Source organism: Crinia signifera, unplaced genomic scaffold (genome assembly GCF_055691185.1).
Source record: "Crinia signifera unplaced genomic scaffold, ASM5569118v1 HAP2_SCAFFOLD_253, whole genome shotgun sequence".
Taxonomy (NCBI): domain Eukaryota; kingdom Metazoa; phylum Chordata; class Amphibia; order Anura; family Myobatrachidae; genus Crinia; species Crinia signifera.
The window spans coordinates 9,155-28,643 of record NW_028142146.1 but is presented as its reverse complement, the minus strand read 5'-3'; the positions used below and the strand labels follow the sequence as shown (position 1 = coordinate 28,643).

The 19,489-nt window shown below is 48.6% G+C and overlaps 1 long non-coding RNA gene across 3 annotated transcripts in view; it reads left to right on the top strand.

Moving 5' to 3' along the window:
• The window catches only part of LOC146054579 (uncharacterized), an 88,170-nt gene extending 69,132 nt beyond the window's left edge, over window positions 1-19,038 (top strand). For all 3 annotated transcript variants that reach the window (XR_014468265.1, XR_014468264.1, XR_014468266.1), the window contains one exon: window positions 15,027-19,038. This is a non-coding gene — a long non-coding RNA (uncharacterized LOC146054579). The remainder of the gene's footprint in view (window positions 1-15,026) is intronic.
• Window positions 19,039-19,489: the final 451 nt, after the last annotated feature.

Below are 19,489 nucleotides of genomic sequence, written 5' to 3'. Positions count from 1 at the left end.
AAGCAGCGCATTAGCCACTGGACTGACGTTATTTCCCGCCACAGAGAGGTTGACCAACCCCAACAGGCAAGAAAAAAGAAAAAAAAAGTTTGGGCTAGGGTGGGTGGGGAATCCAGGCTAAAAGAGTCAGCCCCTAGCTAGCCTACAATCAAAATGTCCACATCTCCAGAACTATCGAAATAACAACCTGACTAATGCCAAGGGAGTAAGGGGGTGGGATGACTTGGCCCGAGGTGAAAACCTGAAAAACCTGAAAAAACTGCACGGAGAACACGAGCCAATAGTGTCACCGTGTATTCAGGAGAAAACAGGGAAAATCCCTCGGGACCCTCACCGCTAACGGTGACGAGTGGCAAATGCTCCCAAGTCTTGTCTATTCGTGATGTGGTGTAGAAAGTGGGGAAGCAGATCGTTGAAGGAGCCGCCCTGCCGATCAAGCAGGATTACACTATAAAAACTAGTGCATGGAGCAGCTGACTGGTCGACACAGGCGGCCCCAACCCCAAACCGCTAGCCCACCCCCACACCACCTGACGAATAGACCTATATACAATGATAGGCATTGCACCTCCTGCTGCGTTACTGATCGGAACGGCATCCTGGGCTGCAGTATCCGATCTCCTGTGACAACTTTGTCCAGCTCCGACCCAGTTGGGTCATGCAAGCCGACCATGGAATCTGCTCCGATCAGGTCTGAAAATCTCAGTCCTCCGAAGTAGATCCTGGCCCCATCTTTCACAAACAACCTCCATCCCCATGCCATCCCCAAGCAGCATCAGACTATCAATCACTGACTGTCTGATGCCATAGTTCAACCAATGTTGTGGACACATACTGTACATGGGCAGTATGGGTCCAACACATGCGCAGGGTACCAAATATCAGTACTTTACTGAATGTGCCACTACAGCTTTGGATTATGATTCGGGCCCAATATGCTAATTTAGTATTTGAGTTTCTGTGCCATCGGCCGCAGGAGTGTTGGAGAAGTGTAAAAGAGACAAATACCAACATGACTAATACCAAGTGAGGGGGGGGGGGGAGGGGGTGAGATGACTTGGCCCGAGGTAAAAACCTGAAAAACCTGATAAACCTGCACGGAGAACACGAGCCAATAGTGTCACCGTGTATTCAGGCAAAAACAGGACAAAATCCCTCGGGACCCTCACCGCTAACAGTGACGAGTGGCAAAATGCTCTCAAGTCGTGTCAGCCCTAGGCCGCATGAGTGTGGGTGGGGTGTAGTAAAAATAATTACCAACCTGACTAATACCAAGTGAGGGGGGAGGAGGGGGTGAGACGACTTGGCCCGAGGTAAAAACCTGAAATTCCTGATAAACCTGCACGGAGAACACAAGCCAATATTGTCACCGTGTATTCAGGAGATAACAGGGAAAATCTCTCGGGACCCTCACCGCTAACGGTGACGAGTGGCAAAATGCTCCCAAGTTGTGTCAGCCCTAGCCCGCAGGAGTGTGGGTGGTGTGTAATAGAGGCAGCTGAAAGCTGATGGGATGGGATAGAGCGGTTGTGATGGTGCAGAAAGCAGAAAAGAGTGTAAAGAAAAGAGGAGCGAGAAGCAAACCCAAAATGGCCACAGGAGTGTGTGTGGAGTGTAGTAAAACCAAATACTAACATGACTAATGCTAAGTGAGGGGTAGGAGGGGGTGAGACGACTTGGCCCGAGGTAAAAACCTGAAATTCCTGATAAACCTGCACGGAGAACACGAGCCAATAGTGTCACCGTGTATTCAGGAGATAACAGGGAAAATCCCTCGGGACCCTCACCGCTAACGGTGACGAGTGGCAAAATGCTCCCAAGTCGTGTCAGCCCTAGGCTGCAGGAGTGTGGGTGGAGTGTAATAGAGGCAGCTGAAAGCTGATGGGATGGGATAGAGCGGTTGTGATGGTGCGATAGACAGAAAAGAGTGTAAAGAAAAGAGAGAGAAGAAAACCCAAAATGGGATAACACCTGTGAGGAGAGAGATAGAAGGAATTACCACGATGTACGGTGGAGAAGATCTTCATGTTCTCGGTGTATTCAGGAGATACGACACAGGACCGGCCACCGAGTGGACTGTCTGCGGCACACAGGACAGCTGGGATTTGAGTCCGTCCACACGTAGATGCAGCTCGGATGAAATCTGTGGCCACAGGGCAGAACTGACACCCGCTCTCCATTTTGGAACTCCATAATACAGATCACGCAGAATTGCGGCTCTTCATCCTCAGCAATAGTGCACGATGGAAATGCGCTGATCTCCAAATCCCAGGGTGCGACATTCTCCCTGGTGAGACGTATCTGCAGGTATTCGGGGTTACGACTGTCGCTGTCTACCTCCATGGCCAGGATATGCTGTCTGTTGACCTCTACAATCATGGCTGGTTGGTTAAGCTCACCGATGAACACCATTTCAGACGACAGGAAGTCTTGCGCGTTGATCTCAACAAAGATGGTCGACTCTGGAATCTGCTCGTGCATCTCCAACATCCTGTCATTGAAATACTCCCTCTTGAGCTCGTCTACGAGGTCTGCGTAATTCTGATGATGTTCAGCTGGAGGATCAGAGGCTCGATGAAGTTCCCTGGGACCAGGGATAAAAATGGGTGAACGGCTTCGGGCTCTGTTCTCCCTTTGAGATGTTTCGTCACTGGTTTCCTGACGAGATCTTCTTTGGCGCTCGGAGCGCAGCCTCTCCACAAAAACGGTCTGCGTAGAATCGTCTGAAAAGATATACCTTTATATTGTAGCTATAATTACTAGATAATTATTAAATAACTACGGTATTATTAATAAATAACATGTTCAAAGCAATTGCTGATCAGCAAATTGAGTTACAGCAATCACATTCTGAATATAATACTTTATTGTGTCAACAATACACTACAACAGTGCACTGTCAACAAAAAATGACACACAAGTACCTGCACAAACATATCCCATTTCATTGTTTATCATTCAGCATATTAACAGCAGTTGGAAAAAAAACTGTTTAGCATGCGCTTTGTACGTACCGGGATACTGCGGAACCGTTTTTTCGATGGCAGAATATCAACAACCTCATAATTATGATTTGTCAGTGATGAGAGGCAGAATATCATGGTTATATTTCAAGTGAGTTTTTGTAATACCCCTTTCACACCAGCCTAATTTCCCGGGTAGCGCTGGTTTGTTAGGTTCCCGGGCCAAACTCCTGGGAAAATTTGCCAGGATTTCAACCAAGCAGGGTTGTTCACGGGTTCAACCCAAGGTCCTGGCCGTTTTGAATGGGGTAGGGATTACTAACCCTGGTTACTGGTCCATGGTGCAGATGGTCAGGCTGGGGATCCACACAGGCGGCGGGCGCAGATGACAGGACAGGAGGTGGATGAAGATGATGCAGCTCTCCGGTGCCCTTACTCCCGCCGGAGAGCTGCGTCATCTGCACCTGCTGTCTGACCTGTGTGGATCACCGGCCTGCACCGAGGACCAGCAACCCAGGGTGAGTACTATTCACCGGCCTCCGTCACCATCCCAGCTACCCCTGCCTTCTGACGGCCTCCTCTCTGCCTCCTTCCCACACCAGAAAACGCAGAGACTTTTCTGGTGTGAAAGGGGCCAACCGGGGCATGATCCCTGGGCCGAATTCCTGGGTGGTTCCCTGCATTTTCTGGTGTGAAAGGGGTATTATCGTTTGTTAGAAAGATAACATTACAGAGCAATAATAGCCAGTGCCTACCAGATATAGTATGTGTGGATGGGGTGGCATGGGTATTATTCATGCCTCTAACTGGAAATCCTTATTTCTAGAGTTATTTTTGTGAGGTTTTTTTTTTTTTATATTTGTCTATTTGCTATTTTGGCAACTAGATGAATACCTAGTGTCTAAACTAGAACTTGAAATCGCCAATAATCCACTACATCAGTATATGTATACAGAATTTATATGTACATTTTATTAAAGGTAAGCATTCAAATCAATTTAACATGACAAATGTTATTATTATTTTTGTTTAAGAATAAGATGGTGGGGACCTCAAAAATGTGTGTTTCTTTGGGCCTCTAAGAACCTCTGAAAGAGCCTGATAGTACCAGACCAGAACCCAGTGATTACCATACAGAACCACCATAAGTGTACCATGGAGTCGGCCTGTGTCACATGGGTCAGTGATTAATAATGCACCATGTCCACTTGAACCTGATTTACCAATCCCAACCACTTTGTGGTCAGGATCTGCGATCTGTGATCCCTAAACCCTTATAAGAGGGCTACCCTGACAGTCTATACCAGTGACGGCTAACCTTGACATTCCAGCTGTTGTTGAACTACACATCCCAGCATGCCCTGCATCAGTTTTAGCATAGCCAATTGGTAAAACTAGCAGGGCATGCTGGGATGTGTAGTCCAACAAAGCTGGAGTGTCAAAGTCAGCCCTCACTGGGCTATACCGCTCTAGCAAGAGCCGCAGCCTGACTGTTACCTGGAGCGTGCTGCCTTAACGGATTGTAGTGTTTGTGCTCTATTGTGCGATCTGACCACTATATGAATAATATGTGTAACTAGGTAGCAGAGTATTGCCGGTTATATCTTGCTGAAATGTCTGGCAATGATTACTGATACACAGATGACTTAAACAATATGGGCGGTTCAGGAGGCAATGGCACCTTTTTAAGAGCTCAGCTCAAACATGATTGAACTCGGGCATGACCACTAATGGACAAGAGTAAAGGTGCATACACACTGAAAGATTTGAAGCAAGATGTGGACAATCCCGATCTCAATAGGAACAGCCTATTCAAATCGTTCCTTGCACCAGCCGATCATTAGGATTGGTCTATGATATTCCTAGCATGCAGGAAGATCATAGGCCAATTTTTTGTGAAGTGTTTCAAATCGTTTCGTGTGTACGCACGTTGAACGATTTGAAACCATCTGAAACCATGTTGGATCATTTCCAACATCGTTTCCAACATCATTTCGTGTGTTTGCACCTTTTAGAATAAGCTATTCATATCTGTAAGTGGATACAATACAGTGGTATAATAAATTAGAATCTCTCCCGGAGCAGTGGTCATGCTAAACGAAATAATAAAGTTTTGAAAAATGATATGGCTGCTGTATCAGCCCGTTACTGGGATGTGGTCATTTGGTCTACAGCATGTTCGACAACATGGGTCTAGGTCGACATAGAAAAAGGGGTACTTGTGTATTATAGCGGCGCCCCCGATGTACATCGTACGATGAACGCATCGCATCGCATGCCATGTACTGGATTTTGACCCCCTATACGATGAAAAATCGTATAAGCACCCTAAAGGGTGCTTTTGAGCACCCTAATGGTGCGTGGCGAGCGGACGCGGATACCTTCACAGGTAAACGCGTCCCTTCGTGGGCTTCACAGGTATCCGCGTCCCCTCGCGGGGCTCGCTGCGCTCGCCACACTATTCTATTCTCAACTCCACGCCGAGGTGGATAGTGGGGGTATGAAAAGGTCGTAGGATGCGTACCGCCGCCCCTCGCGGGCTCGCTGCGCTCGCCACGCTTCGGGTTTACGTTTATAGTGGGGGGGTGGCGTGGGGGTGCATTTTAAATTGTAAGCACCCATTAGGGTGCTTATACAATGTTTAATCGCATCGCATCGTATGGCATTGTATGCCATGTACAATGGCATACAATTTGAAAATTGTATGCCATCGCACACTATTGAAGCAAATCGCGTCGCATCGCATACCATCGTATGCGTTATGGTATGCGATGCGATGGGCGCCGCCAAAATACACAAGTACCGAAAAAGGTTGACATGGTTCTAGGGCGAAAGGTCAGTAGTTGGACAGATGCGGTGCACTTTAAACTGTGTCCATGTCGACTGTGTTGATATTCAGGTAAAAAAAAACTGTGAAAAACTCCATGTCGACCTTTTGACTGTCGACCTAGACCTTGTCTAACTAATCACCTGTCGAACTAATGACCTTTCGACCTAGAACCATGTCGACCTTTTCCCATGTTGACCTAATGGTGTCGACCATCATGCTGTAGACCAAATGATCCCAACCCCCCATTACTATAGCCAAACGGATTACAAAAAAGGGTACTTGTTTCCTAGCACGGCGCCACGATTTTCAATCGTATGGCATCTTATGCATTCTATCGCATCGCATGCCATATAGCCGCATGCGATGCGATTTTAAATTGTATAAGCACCCTAATGGTTGCTTACAATGTTAATTGCACCCCCATGCCACACCCACTATCAACGCCAACCCGAAGCGTGGCGAGCGGCGGCGGTACGCGTCCTCCGACCTTTTCATACCCCCAGTATCCACGTCGGCGTGGAGTTGATTTTATATAGTGTGGCGAGCGCAGCGAGCCACTGAGCCCGAAGCGTATTACTTTACTTGTATTGCGCTCGCCATGCTTTGGGATGGCATTGATAGTGTGGTTGGCATTGATAGTGGGGGTGCTTTTAACATTGTAAGCACCCATTACGGTGCTTATACAATTAATAATCTTATAGGGGGCCATTTAACATTGAAAGCACCCATTAGGGTGCTTATACAATTTAAAATCGTATCCCATGCCATTGTATGCCATATACAATGGTATACGATTTTAAATTGTATAACATCGGGTGCCATCGCGTTGCATCGCATACCATTGTAAGGCTTATGGTATACGATGCAATGGGCGCCGTGCTAGGAAACAAGTACCCAAAAAAGTATAACAGTGTGTAACAAATGAAAACATAAATTAAATATTCCAAACTGACAATGGTTCATATAATATCAAGCAGGAAAAACACCTTTATATGCTTTTAAAATAATGCAAATAACATTCTATATACCGTATTTATCGGTGCTAAACGTGAGATCCCCAAACCGGTGAAGCTGACAAATTACAGATAAATACAGAGGGAATGCCAGATGAAATGTTGAGTGGTGTGATAATGTCCACTGTTATGTCGACCTTGGCTCGTGTCAACCTTCAGTGATGGACCCAATGTATGTTGACCTTAGTGCAATCAGCCCATACCCAGAGTAACATCAGGCATTAGGAAGGAATCAGAGTGAAGGTCAGTGAATATTTCCCCAGGATGCTATTTACATTTTATATACTAATAAAAGTGATATTTTATGATTCAGTAAAAGGATCCTTAGTGCACCTACGAGAAGGCTTGCTAGGTGTTGTAGGTCCCAGCTGAAGCTGTGGGTAGCACCTCCCATAGCAATGAATAAAGACTGAACTATTGCAAAAACCGAGCTTGTAACATGACAGTTAGGGGCTAAAGGTAAAGGTACTTTATCTCTACCAGTCGCTAAAGCTTACCGCATCTCCCTGTCAGCCTGAAAATGCCAGGGGCTTTGGAGGCCTATGTACTAACCTTGGGATAAAGTGTCTAGTTATGAAGTACCGCCAGTCAGCTCCTCACTGCCATGTTACAGAAGGTATGAAAATGACATTTAGGGACTGATTATTGGTACTTTGGGGTCTATGTACTAAGCCTGGGATAAAGGGTTTGGTTATAAAGTACCAGCCAATCAGCTCCTCGCTGCCATGTTACAGGAGGTGTTTGAAAATGTTAGTTAGGAGCTGGCGTGTTGGTAGATTATCTCTGTCCACATTATCTCTTTCCAAGTCTTAGTACATAGACCTCTTTGGGGCCCATTTATCAAAAGTTTTAGCTCCAGCCAATCCGCTCCTGTCATGTTTTTGAAAAATGGCATTTGGGTGCTGGTTTGCTGCAGCACCATTTATCATAAGCAATAGGTTTTAAGTGTCTAAAATGGATTTAAAGATTGTGCCCTGTATCTCTCTCTTCATGAATCTCCCACAAAGTGAGGGTATTACATACAGCTCATGTGCAGCTAACCCCAACTGCCGCCCGCATGCCACACAGGCAGAGAGATATCATGGCATGTAGAAAGGTAAAGTGGGAGAGATAAAGTACCAGCCAAACAACTCCTATTATTATTAATGACAGAAGCTGGTAGTTTGGTACTTTATCTCTCTCCCTGCTGTTATAAATTGCCCCCTTAGATTGGACTAACTGCCCCAATAGCTCACTTACCTTGATCTCCTTGGCGGCTCCATCTCCTCTGGTCCTCCTGGAGCCGCCGTAACTCTCTTCTGCTCATCTCGATCTGAAATATAAGCACAATAACCACAACAAACAATGTCCAGTAAAGCTCAGGTGTTATGGGGCTCTGAATAGCGGGATCCTGTAGAAATCTGCTGGGAGTACAACACTAGCTGTCGCAGCAAACTAGCTCTCTCTTCCAGAAGCAGCTTCTCTCTTCAGTCTCAGGTACACCAACTGACAAATTGCTACAGTTGGGACAGCAACATGGCTGATCCTGCCAACACACTGAGGCCAGGCGGCCATATTTGTTACTGGCATTTATATAATCAGCTATGGAGATCTGTATTCTGGTGAATTAAGCTAACTATTGCTGCTGATTAGTTTACAAATGTGAAATGTACACAGGCTGTAGGTGCCCAAAACCACATTCATTGAATTGTGACATGTTTAGACCTTTTAAATTTGTCGACCTTCAGTGGTCCACCTAATGCATGCAAACCTATTCAGTGTGTGTGTGTGTGTGTGTGTGTGTGTGTGTGTGTGTGTGTGATCATTTTTATTAGCCTGGTGATGTTTTCCCCTTGGTTGTCCAGTAAGGGAGGCCAGATAACTAATGTTATGTTAAATCAGAGGAGAATAGCTTGGTGACAGCAGACACAGACCGGTTATAGGGCCAGATGCACTAAGCTTCAAAAGTGATAAAATGGAGAGCGATAAACAGCCAGCCAATCAGCTCCCGCCTGACATTTTTCAAACACAGCGTGTGACATGGCAGGTGGGAGCTGATTGGCTGGCTGTTTATCCCTCTCCATTTTATCACTTTTGAAGCTTAGTACATCTGGCCCATAGTCCTTAACCTGTCCGTGAGTGGGTCTGCTCAGTATAGCCGGAAGTACACACGTAGCAGCTTTATATGACTGCTGTGAGGGGCGGAAGGACGGCTACTATACCTATATAATGACACACGTCCATGTAACGCTTGTTTACATTAGTCTAGGGTGGCCAATCCTGGGATCGGCGGGATCCCGGGATTGGTCCCCAAAATGTCTGAGATTTCAATTCCACTCCAATTTCGGGATTGCGCATGGGCAGTCTAATGCCGGGCAGCGTCTGAACAACCGCTCACACGCTGCCCGTCTTTTCCCGACCTGCCGGAACTCTCTCCGCCCACCACCTCAGCAGTGCCGCACATACACGGCGCGATTATTGCACCCGTTATGGGCTGGATCGCATCACATGCGTTTTGCGTGTGATGCAATCAGAAAGCAGTACAATAAGTATGTGCAGCGCATACTTTTTGTACTGTGCGATGCGATGCCTGTGGGAGCGCCATCGCATCGCACTGTGTATGGGCACCTTAACAGACCTGCTAAAAAGGTAATGTTACTGTAGTTCTAAATGCAGTTTTATTGGGGCATACTGTTTACATTTTCTGCACTTGCCGAAGTCGGCTCCCAGCCACCGATGAAATCGCTGGGCAGGGGTGTAAGTTCATCCCGGTCACCTGGATACAAGCTGGAATTTGGTGCCCTCTCTTAAAGGAATAAAGTGAAAACAAATATTGTGCGTGTGAATATGTGTCAGCAGTCACAGCAGGCTTGCCTACCCTCCCGCATTCAGCGGGAGGTTCCCGATTTTTGCATGAGCCTCCCGCTGCCCCGCAATCCCCCTCCTTCCTCCCGGTTTTTTTGTAAGCCTCCATTGAATTTGGACTGCGCATGCGCGCGTCCTGAACTGGCCGGGGGGTGGGGCCTGTATCGGGAAGTCGCACCGCTGGGTAGTTGTTGGTAGCGCCGGGGGCCGAGCTGCTGGGCACACAGACAGGAAGTCCAGACTGTCTGTCTGTGCACTGGGAGAAGGAGAAATAGCAACCGGGGCTTCCTGAGGCTGGCCCCGCCCCCACACTGAGGCTCCGTGTGTGTCAGTCCTGCAGGCTGCAGCTGCTCTAGTCCAGCTACAGGCTCCTCGTCTTCTGCCTGTAATGTGATGACTTCCTGCACTGCCTGGAAGGAAGAACACAGCCAAGTGAGTGCTGTGGGAATGGGGGCTGTATATAATGTGTGTATGGGGGGGTCAGGTGTGTGTGTAATATAACGTGTGCTCACTGGTTGTGGGGGGTCTGTGTATAATTTAGTATTGTGTTATGTGCTGTGTGTTTTGAGTGCAATATGGGGGAGGGGAGCTGTGTATAATATACTATGTTGTATATGTGAATGTACTAGGTCCAATATGGGGTGGGGGTGTATAATGTACTGGGTGTTATAATGTACTACGGTGTGTTATATGGGGGGCACACTTGCCTTCCCTCCTGCATTTTGCAGGAGGCTCCTGCTTTTAGCCCAAGCGCAGTGCCAGTATTCCCCAAAGCTGCCCCCTCTTACAATGTGGATTGCGCATGCGCAAGTTTAGAATAAATGGGGATGGGGATTGAAAGGATAGCTGGTAGTCCTGTGGGAAGAACACAGCACGTGGCCCCTCCCCAAGCAGTGTGTCAGTCACCATGCTTACAGGCTCACATCCCACTCCTGACACCCCTCCCTCACAGGTACCCCTCTCCTAACTTTCTCCTCACATCCCCCTGACCACCTACCCACTCCACAAATGTATCCCTCTCCTGCTAACTCTCATCACATCCCCCTTTACCCACGGCACTGAGGTTAGAGCCTCTGGTTCGTCTATTTTAGATGTACATTCTTCATTGCTGTCTCCTTTCCCAGGACATGACTCCAACATGGACGCAACTTGGCAGCAGTTCCTCACAGTCACCTCCATGCTGCCTGGTTAGTGCTCTCTTCTGCCCCATCTACGACTGGAAGGGGTGGCGATACCCCTTCTATCGCCGTCCGCGCGACCCCCCCTCCCGTCCTCCATCGATCTCCTCCTCCCCCAGCAGGTGTCACAGCAGGGAGGACATCCGGCTGCAGGGGGAGGAGGAGACGCAGAGGGACACTGACAGCCTCCGGGATGTGACGGAGACCCCCGCAGACCACATCACAGGTATCGCGGGGGTCTCCGTCACCGCAACCCGATGCCAGCCGCATATGTTAGTACATATGTGTAGCATCGTGGCGGCTGGCAGGCGAGGGGCGGCGATGTATATTAATACATCCCTCCCTGGGCCAAATGTACTAAGCTTGAAAAGTGATAAGATGGAGAGTGATAAACCACCAGCCAATCAGCTCCTACATGCCATGCCACAGTTTGAAAAATGACAGGTAGGAGCTGATTGGCTGGTGGTTTATCACTCTCCATTTTATCACTTTTCAAGGCTTAGTACAGTACATCTCACCCTCTATCCCTGACATCCTTTTCTCTCTTCCCCCTCTCTATACTGGACACCCTCTCTCAGCCCTTTCGGTCTCTTCTCTCACCTCCTACTCTCCTCTCCTTTTCACCCCCTCTCTATCTCCGTCGCCTTCTCACTCTCACCCCCCCCCCCTCTCTCTATCCCTGAGACCCTCTCTCTATTCCCTCTCTCTCTCTCAATCCCCCATCTCTCTATCCTTGACACCCTCTCTTTTTCTCCCCCTTCTCTCTCTTAGCCCTCTATCCGTTACACCTTCTCTCACCCACTCTCTATTCCTGACATTCTCTCATCCCCTTTCTTTCTTTCTTTCTTTCTTTCTTTCTTTCTTTCTTTCTTTCTTTCTTTCTTCCCTCTCTCACAGCACCTTTCTCTATCCATGACACCTTCTCTCTTATCCCCCTTCTCTATATCCCTGACATCATCTGTCACCCCCTTCTTCTCATGCCCCTCTGACACCCTCTATCACCCCATTTCTCTCTCCCCTCTCTCTCAGCCCCTTTCTCTGTCCGTGACACTCACTCTCTCTTTCACCCCAATTATATCATCTCCAGCAACTCTCAGTCCTGGGAACTCTCTCTCTCACCCTCTCTTTATCCTTGACACTTTCTCACTCTTTCTGCCATTCCCTCACTTTTCCTGACAGCCAAATTATTTATCTCTTATCTTTCACACACTTTGACACTCTCTCATTCTCCTCCTCACGTTTCCTTCATTTACCTACCCCCCCCCCCCCTGACATTCTCTATCTCTCTCTTTCGCGCGCACGCACACACACGCTTTCTCTCTTTCACTTCTCTCTGTTTGTGCCTGATTCCGCCTGTCTCATATTCTAATAGGGTGGGACCTGCAGAGGAGATGTCTAGTTTAAACCCCCCCAAGGTGCCCTGTTTAAAAAAAAAAAAAACCACAAGTCTACCAAATGTACAGTATGTCACATATACTCTATATAATGATGTATATGTCAGTATTATGCTCTGCTGTGTAATGTCAGCATGAGCCCTCATGTGTTATGTCAATGAGTAGCCCTGCTATGTGATGTCAGTCATGCTGTGTAATGTAGCTGTGATGTCAGGGAGTAGCCCTTCCGTGTAATGTAGCTGAGAGATCAGTGTGTAGCCAGTACTGCGCTTTGTACTTTCGTTTTTATGTGCCGCTGCAGGACACACCACTTGGTCACAGTAGACACACCCATATATGGAGATAGACACACCCCTTGGGTAGATTGTGACACGCCCCCTCAAGTGTGCTCTGCACAATGCTTTTCAGTGCAATCTATAATCTCCCTGAAACTAATTTTCAAAAGTAGGCAAGTATGTGGTAAGTGCACATGTGCAGAACACCCCCTGAGCATTGAGCAACCTGTGGGTGAGGACTGGAGCTCAGTCTGTATGTTGGTCATGTATGTGACTCCCACAGGGCTGCTGCATGGTGCTACTGGGGATATCTATGTGTATGGGCATACCAGTGTATCCTCAGCAGCGCTACTCTATGGCTCAGGTTGTAATATCTCAGCCCCAGTGCTGTCTGCATTATTATACACTGTATATTATCTATCTGCTTTCCCAAAGTGTGACACAGGTGTATATAGACCAGATTATAATCTATGGGAAGCCTCTGTGTGTATACTATATGTTCTCTCTCTCTGCTGCAGTAGCTATGCGCGCTTTGCTATGTTCTATGATAATACACACATGTGAGTGTAATGGTAAATATGTGCCCGGCATGCCAATGTGGTGAGATACAGGTGCGCCAAACCGTACAGGCTAGCAAACTGCACGTAGCCATTAGTGCAGATGTAGGATAACTGGGCATACTGTATATAGGCTGGGATCACTGCTGCGTTCAGGTGACACCAAGTACATGTCACCCGCCGGGATTGCTTGCTGGATGGTTATACAGGGATTATTGTCACATTAGTTATACTGTAGTCTAAAGTGTATACTGTATTATCTACTATCCTAATGGGGCATACACACAGGGGGCGGGATGTACTAAAGGGAAAATGTGATAAAACGGGGGTTTTACCGCATTTTCCTATGTACCATTATCCGTCCGCCCCATCTCCGCCTGGCAGGGTATCTCCACCTCTGGGTGGCGATACCCTATAGATGCCTATGGGCTTCTATCGCCGCCCGCCGTCCTTGTGACCCCCCCTCCCATCCTCCATCGATCTACTCCTCCCCCAGCAGGTGTCACAGCCGGGAGGACATCCGGCTGTAGGGAGGAGGAGGAGAGGCAGGGGGACACTGACAGCCGCCAGGATGTGACGGAGACCCCCGCACACCACATTACAGGTATCGCGGGGGTCTCCGTCACCGCACCCCGATGCTAGCCGCATATGTTAATACATATGCGGTAGCATCGCGGCGGCTGGCGATGTACATTAATACATCCCGCCCAGGGGGATATGAGGCTTATTTCTAAGTGATCTGACTAGATCGCTTAGAAATGAGAAAAGGATCACTCCACGTGTATACCCTCTGGTGATGACGATTGCGCGGTCCCGCGCGTCGCTGTTGCCTGACTAGATTTACACATTTGCATCCAGTTATAAATCTAGTCATCGCCAGTGTTCTCACACCAGAGAACACTGGCCGTGACAGATTGTTCAGCACACAATGCTGAGCCATCTGTGCTTAACTGCAAACTTAGCACAAAGGCTCACTTGCACTGTGTGTGCACAGCTTTAGGGATGGACGTCTTTGCAATTGATGACAATAGTGCAACTGCCCATTGATTGTGGCATACTATGCAATGGATGACCATCAATGTTTTTACCTATTGATGGTGATCCATTTTCTTTGACTGATTGGATTGTGGGCCAATCAAAACATGTAGGCGGTGCTTCATGAGTGTTGGAGCAGAGCTATGCTGGTGGTAAGGGTTGCTGGTCTTACTGTACTGCATATTAAAATAATAATAATAAAAAATATATATATAATTTATGTAAGGTGCTAAACAACATATAATGGTGATTCAATTGTTTTGTGCACCCGTAGCTCTTGCCTAATGTAGTGGGAGCTAATGAATTGTTCGCAGCACTTGTCCTGGTCTTGTCGGCTGCATTTTTGCGCCCTAAATAAACTAGATGCAGCTTATTGCCCTACTGTGCGTGAAGGGTGCGAGGAGAAATCCAGGTGAGGTGCAGCCTGGGAGTCGGGTCACCAAACAATTGACTTTGATTTTAAAGCTCGTTTGTCACTGAGCTTATGTTGCAGGCATGTCCAAAATGTGGCCCTTCAGCTGTTTTGAAACTACACATCCCAGCATGCCTTGCCATAGTTTTAGTATTCCCTAATAGCAAAGCTGTGGCAAGGCATGATGGGACTTGCAGTTTCACAACAGCTGGCGGGCCATAGTTTGGACATGATTGGTGTATTGGGTTCGTTAGCTGTTCACTAGCCTTTTGCACAAACCACTTTGGCACATATGGCGATGTAATCTCTTTATTAGTCTTTTTATTAGTCTTGCACTCTACTATTACATATAATGCATGCCTTGACACCGTTTCACCGTTCGTGACACCCAATATGTCGTTAAAATATTTGTTCCAACCAGATTGTTGCTCGGAAAATGTCCAAACTTTTTATTTCTTTACATTTTTGAAATACACAAAATGTTAAAATTGGATGTGAATTTCTACTTCATTTCCTTACATACAGGGAGCAACTTCTATCAGTCACCCCAATTTGACAAAGTGCCCAGCGAGGCATGAAACGGGTTGGAGACTTAAGGAGAGGAGAAGCCATCTTGCTGCTGCCCGAAGTACCGACACGCCAGTCGCTGACGTCAGCAAGCCGCGTCCCGGGACCAAAGCCGCAACAGAAGATTCCACCCAGAAGCGGACAGCAACTGAGCTGAGGAATACCGCTGCCTCTGTAAGGTTAGGGTTAGTAGGGAAAGCGCGACAAAAAAGGAGTGTAAACATTATTTGACTAATAAATTTTTACTTTACACGTGTCACTCGTATAAACTAATCCCAGCGCTCTTTTTTACCCCTCAGAACCTTTGCATTTATGAGAGCTGCTATACCATCAGTGCAGTTGATTTAACATTTTTCTCCTCACTTAGGATTATGGGGTATGGGACATTATACAGTAACACCGGGGGGATGTGACCAGAGAGGTGACTGCTGGGAATGGGAAATTAGACAGTAACACCGGGGGGGGATGTGACCAGAGAGGTGACTGCTGGGAATGGGAAATTATACAGTAACACCGGGGGATGTGAAGGAGAGGTGACTGTTGGGATTGGGACATTGTACAGTAACACCGGGGGAAGTGACTGGAGAGGTGGCTGCTGGAAATGGGACATTATACAGTAACACCGAGAGATGTGACCGGAGAGGTGACTGCTGGGTATGGGACATTATACAGGAATGAGGCATTATCCAGTAACCCCTGAGAGGTGACTGCTGGGAATGAGGCATTATACAGTAACACCAGGGGATGTGACCGGAGAGGTGACTGCTGGGTATGGGACAGTATACAGTAACATCAGAAGAATGTAACCAGAGAGGTGTGTGCTGGGAATGGGACATTATACAGTAACACCGGAGGATGAGACCGGAGAGGTGACTGCTGGGAATGGGGCATTATACAGTAACACAGGGGAATGTGACCGGAGAGGAGACTGCTGGGAATGGGACATTATACAGTAACAAAGGGGATGTGACCAGAGAGGTGACTGCTGGGAATGGGTCATTATACATTAGCATCGGGGGATGTGACCGGAGAGGTGACTGCTGGGAATGGGGAATTACACAGTAACACCGGAGAGGTGACCGCTGGGAATGAGGCATTATACAGTAACATCGGGGGATGTGACCAGAGAGGTGACTACTGGGAATGTGGAATTATACAGTAACACCGGGGGAGGTGACTGCTGGAAATGGGACATGATACAGTAACACCGGGGGATGTGACCGTAGAGGATACAGCTGGGAATGGGACATTATACAGTAACACCTGGGGATGTGACCGTAGAGGATACAGCTGGGAATGGGACATTATACAGTAAAACCGGGGGATGTGAACGGAGAGGTGGCTGCTGGGAATGGGTTATTATACAGTGACCCGGGGGAAGTGACTGGAGAGGTGGCTGCTGGAAATGGGACACTATACAGTAACACCGGGAGATGGGACCGGAGAGGTGACTGCTGGGTATGGGACATTATACAGGAATGAGGCATTATCCAGTAACCCCAGAGAGGTGACTGCTGGGAATGAGGCATTATACAGTAACACCGGGGGATGTGACCGGAGAGGTGACTGCTGGAAATGGGACATTATACAGTAACACCGGGGGATGTGACCGGAGAGGTGACTGCTGGGTATGGGACATTATACAGTAACACTGGGGGATGTGACCAGAGAGGTGACTGCTTGGAATGGGGAATTATACAGTAACACCGTTGGAGGTGACTGCTGGAAATGGGACATTATACAGTAACACCGGGGGATGTGACCGGAGAGGTGACTGCTGGGAATGGGGCATTATAGAGTAACACCGTTGGATGTGACCAGAGAGGTGACTGCTGGAAATGGGGCATTATAGAGTAACACCGGGGGATGTGACTGGAGAGGTGACTGCTTGGAATGGGGAATTATACAGTAACACCGTTGGAGGTGACTGCTGGAAATGGGACATTATACAGTAACACCGGGGGATGTGACCGGAGAGGTGACTGCTGGGAATGGGGCATTATAGAGTAACACCGTTGGATGTGACCAGAGAGGTGACTGCTGGAAATGGGGCATTATAGAGTAACACCGTTGGATGTGACCAGAGAGGTGACTGCTGGAAATGGGGCATTATAGAGTAACACCGGGGGATGTGACTGGAGAGGTGATTGCTTGGAATGGGACATTATACAGTAACACCGGGGGGATGTGACCAGAGAGGTGACTGCTGGGAATGGGAAATTATACAGTAACACCGGGGGATGTGACCGGAGAGGTGGCTGCTGGGAATGGGGCATTATAAAGTAATCCTGGCGGATGTGACGGAGAGGTGACTGCTGGGATTGGGACATTATACAGTAAAACCGGGGGATGTGACCAGAGAGGTGACTGCTGGGAATGGGGCATTTTAGAGTAATCCTGGCGGATGTGACAGAGAGGTGACTGCTGGGATTGGGACATTATACAGTAAAACCGGGGGATGTGACCAGAGAGGTGACTGCTGGGAATGGGAAATTATACAGTAACACCGGGGGATGTGACCGGAGAGGTGGCTGCTGGCAATGGGGCATTATACAGTAACCCTGGCGGTTGTGACGGAGAGGTGACTGCTGGGATTGGGACATTATACAGTAAAACCGGGGGATGTGACCAGAGAGGTGACTGCTGGGAATGGGGCATTATAGAGTAACACCGTTGGATGTGACCAGAGAGGTGACTGCTGGGAATGGGGCATTATATAGTTATCCTGGCGGATGTGACAGAGAGGTGACTGCTGGGATTGGGGCATTATAGAGTAACACCGTTGGATGTGACCAGAAAGGTGACTGCTGGAAATGGGGCATTATAGAGTAACACAGGGGGATGTGACCTGAGAGGTGATTGGTGGGAATGGGAAATTATACAGTATCACCAGGGGGATGTGACCAGAGAGGTGACTGCTGGGAATAGGAAATTATACAGTAACACCGGGGGATATGACCGGAGAGGTGGCTGCTGGGAATGGGGCATTATACAGTAACCCTGGCGGATGTGACGGAGAGGTGACTGCTGGGATTGGGGCATTATACAGTAAAACCGGGGGATGTGACCAGAGAGGTGACTGCTGGGATTGGGGCATTATACAGTAAAACCTGGGGATGTGACCAGAGAGGTGACTGCTGGGATTGGGGCATTATACAGTAAAACCTGGGGATGTGACCGGAGAGGTGACTGCTGGGAATGGGGCATTATACAGGAGCACCGGGGGATGTGACCGGAGAGGTGACTGCTGGGAATGGGACATTATACAGTAACACCAGGGGATGTGCCTGATTGCTAGAGAGGCCGTCCTGCCGAATACCGGTTCCCACCGTTTCCCCTCCCTACAATGCAAGGGGATGTGTAACAAAGACACTTGCCCTCGTATTCCACTGCTACAGGAGAAATCCTTCGATGGTTGGCGACCATGAAAATATTTCTCCTGCCTTCACAAATAAGTCAATCTCAGTGCTGGATCATGAATAGTCAAAGTACATGACCGGACACACTGATACAGCTTTCACATCGCAAAATGCAGGGTCGCACCGGGACTTTGAAACGGTTCAGTCCCAGCCAGGGCTGTCTTAACGGGATGCAGTTAAAATCCCGTTGGAGGGAATCCTGGCGTTCAGAATCCCGATGCCGGAATCCCGACCGCCGAAATCCCGACACTTTCTCCCTCCGTGGGTGTCCACGACACCCCTGGAGGGAGAATAAATTAGCGTGCCGAGCGTAGCAAGGCACCGGGCCTGCTGCGTGGCGAGTGCAGCGAGCCCGCAAGGGGGGGCGATCCACGTGCCCCCCTTGTCAGGATTTCGGCGTTCGGGATTCCGGCGTCGGGATTTTGAATGCCGGGATCCCGACCGCCGGGATTTCATACTGAATCCGTCGTAACAGCAGTGTAGGCCCCTGGGCAAAGCAATGCACTGGGACCCTTACCTTTCCTTTTCAGGGTCCATGGGTCCCACAGGGGACATCGGGGTTGTAGGTGGATCCAGGGGGTCCGAGGCACCAATCAGCGAAGCTTTCAATGTTTTCCCAGGATGCCCGGGCCCTCTCCCCTACAGCCCCGCCTCCAGGCTCATCCAGCCAGTTTTTATTTGGTGCCTGCAGGAAGCAGACGCACCTGTTCTATCAGCGGGGGTTACCTCACTGAGGTAACCCCACAAAGCTATTTTATTTTTACTTTTTACTTTTTATTTTTTACTTTTTAAATCTGCCGCCTCGGCGGCAGAAGCCGCTTCGCGGCTGAGGCTGCTCCCCGCCGTCAGTCACTGACGGCGGAGCGTGCGGCCGCATCACCCTCCCGGCGCCGGCTCCATCCAATGACGTCACGTCACGGAGGACCTCGGCGGGGGAATACCGCGACGCCTAGCACCGCCGTCGGTTTACCCCGGGCAGCGTGGCTGGATCAGAGGGCAGGT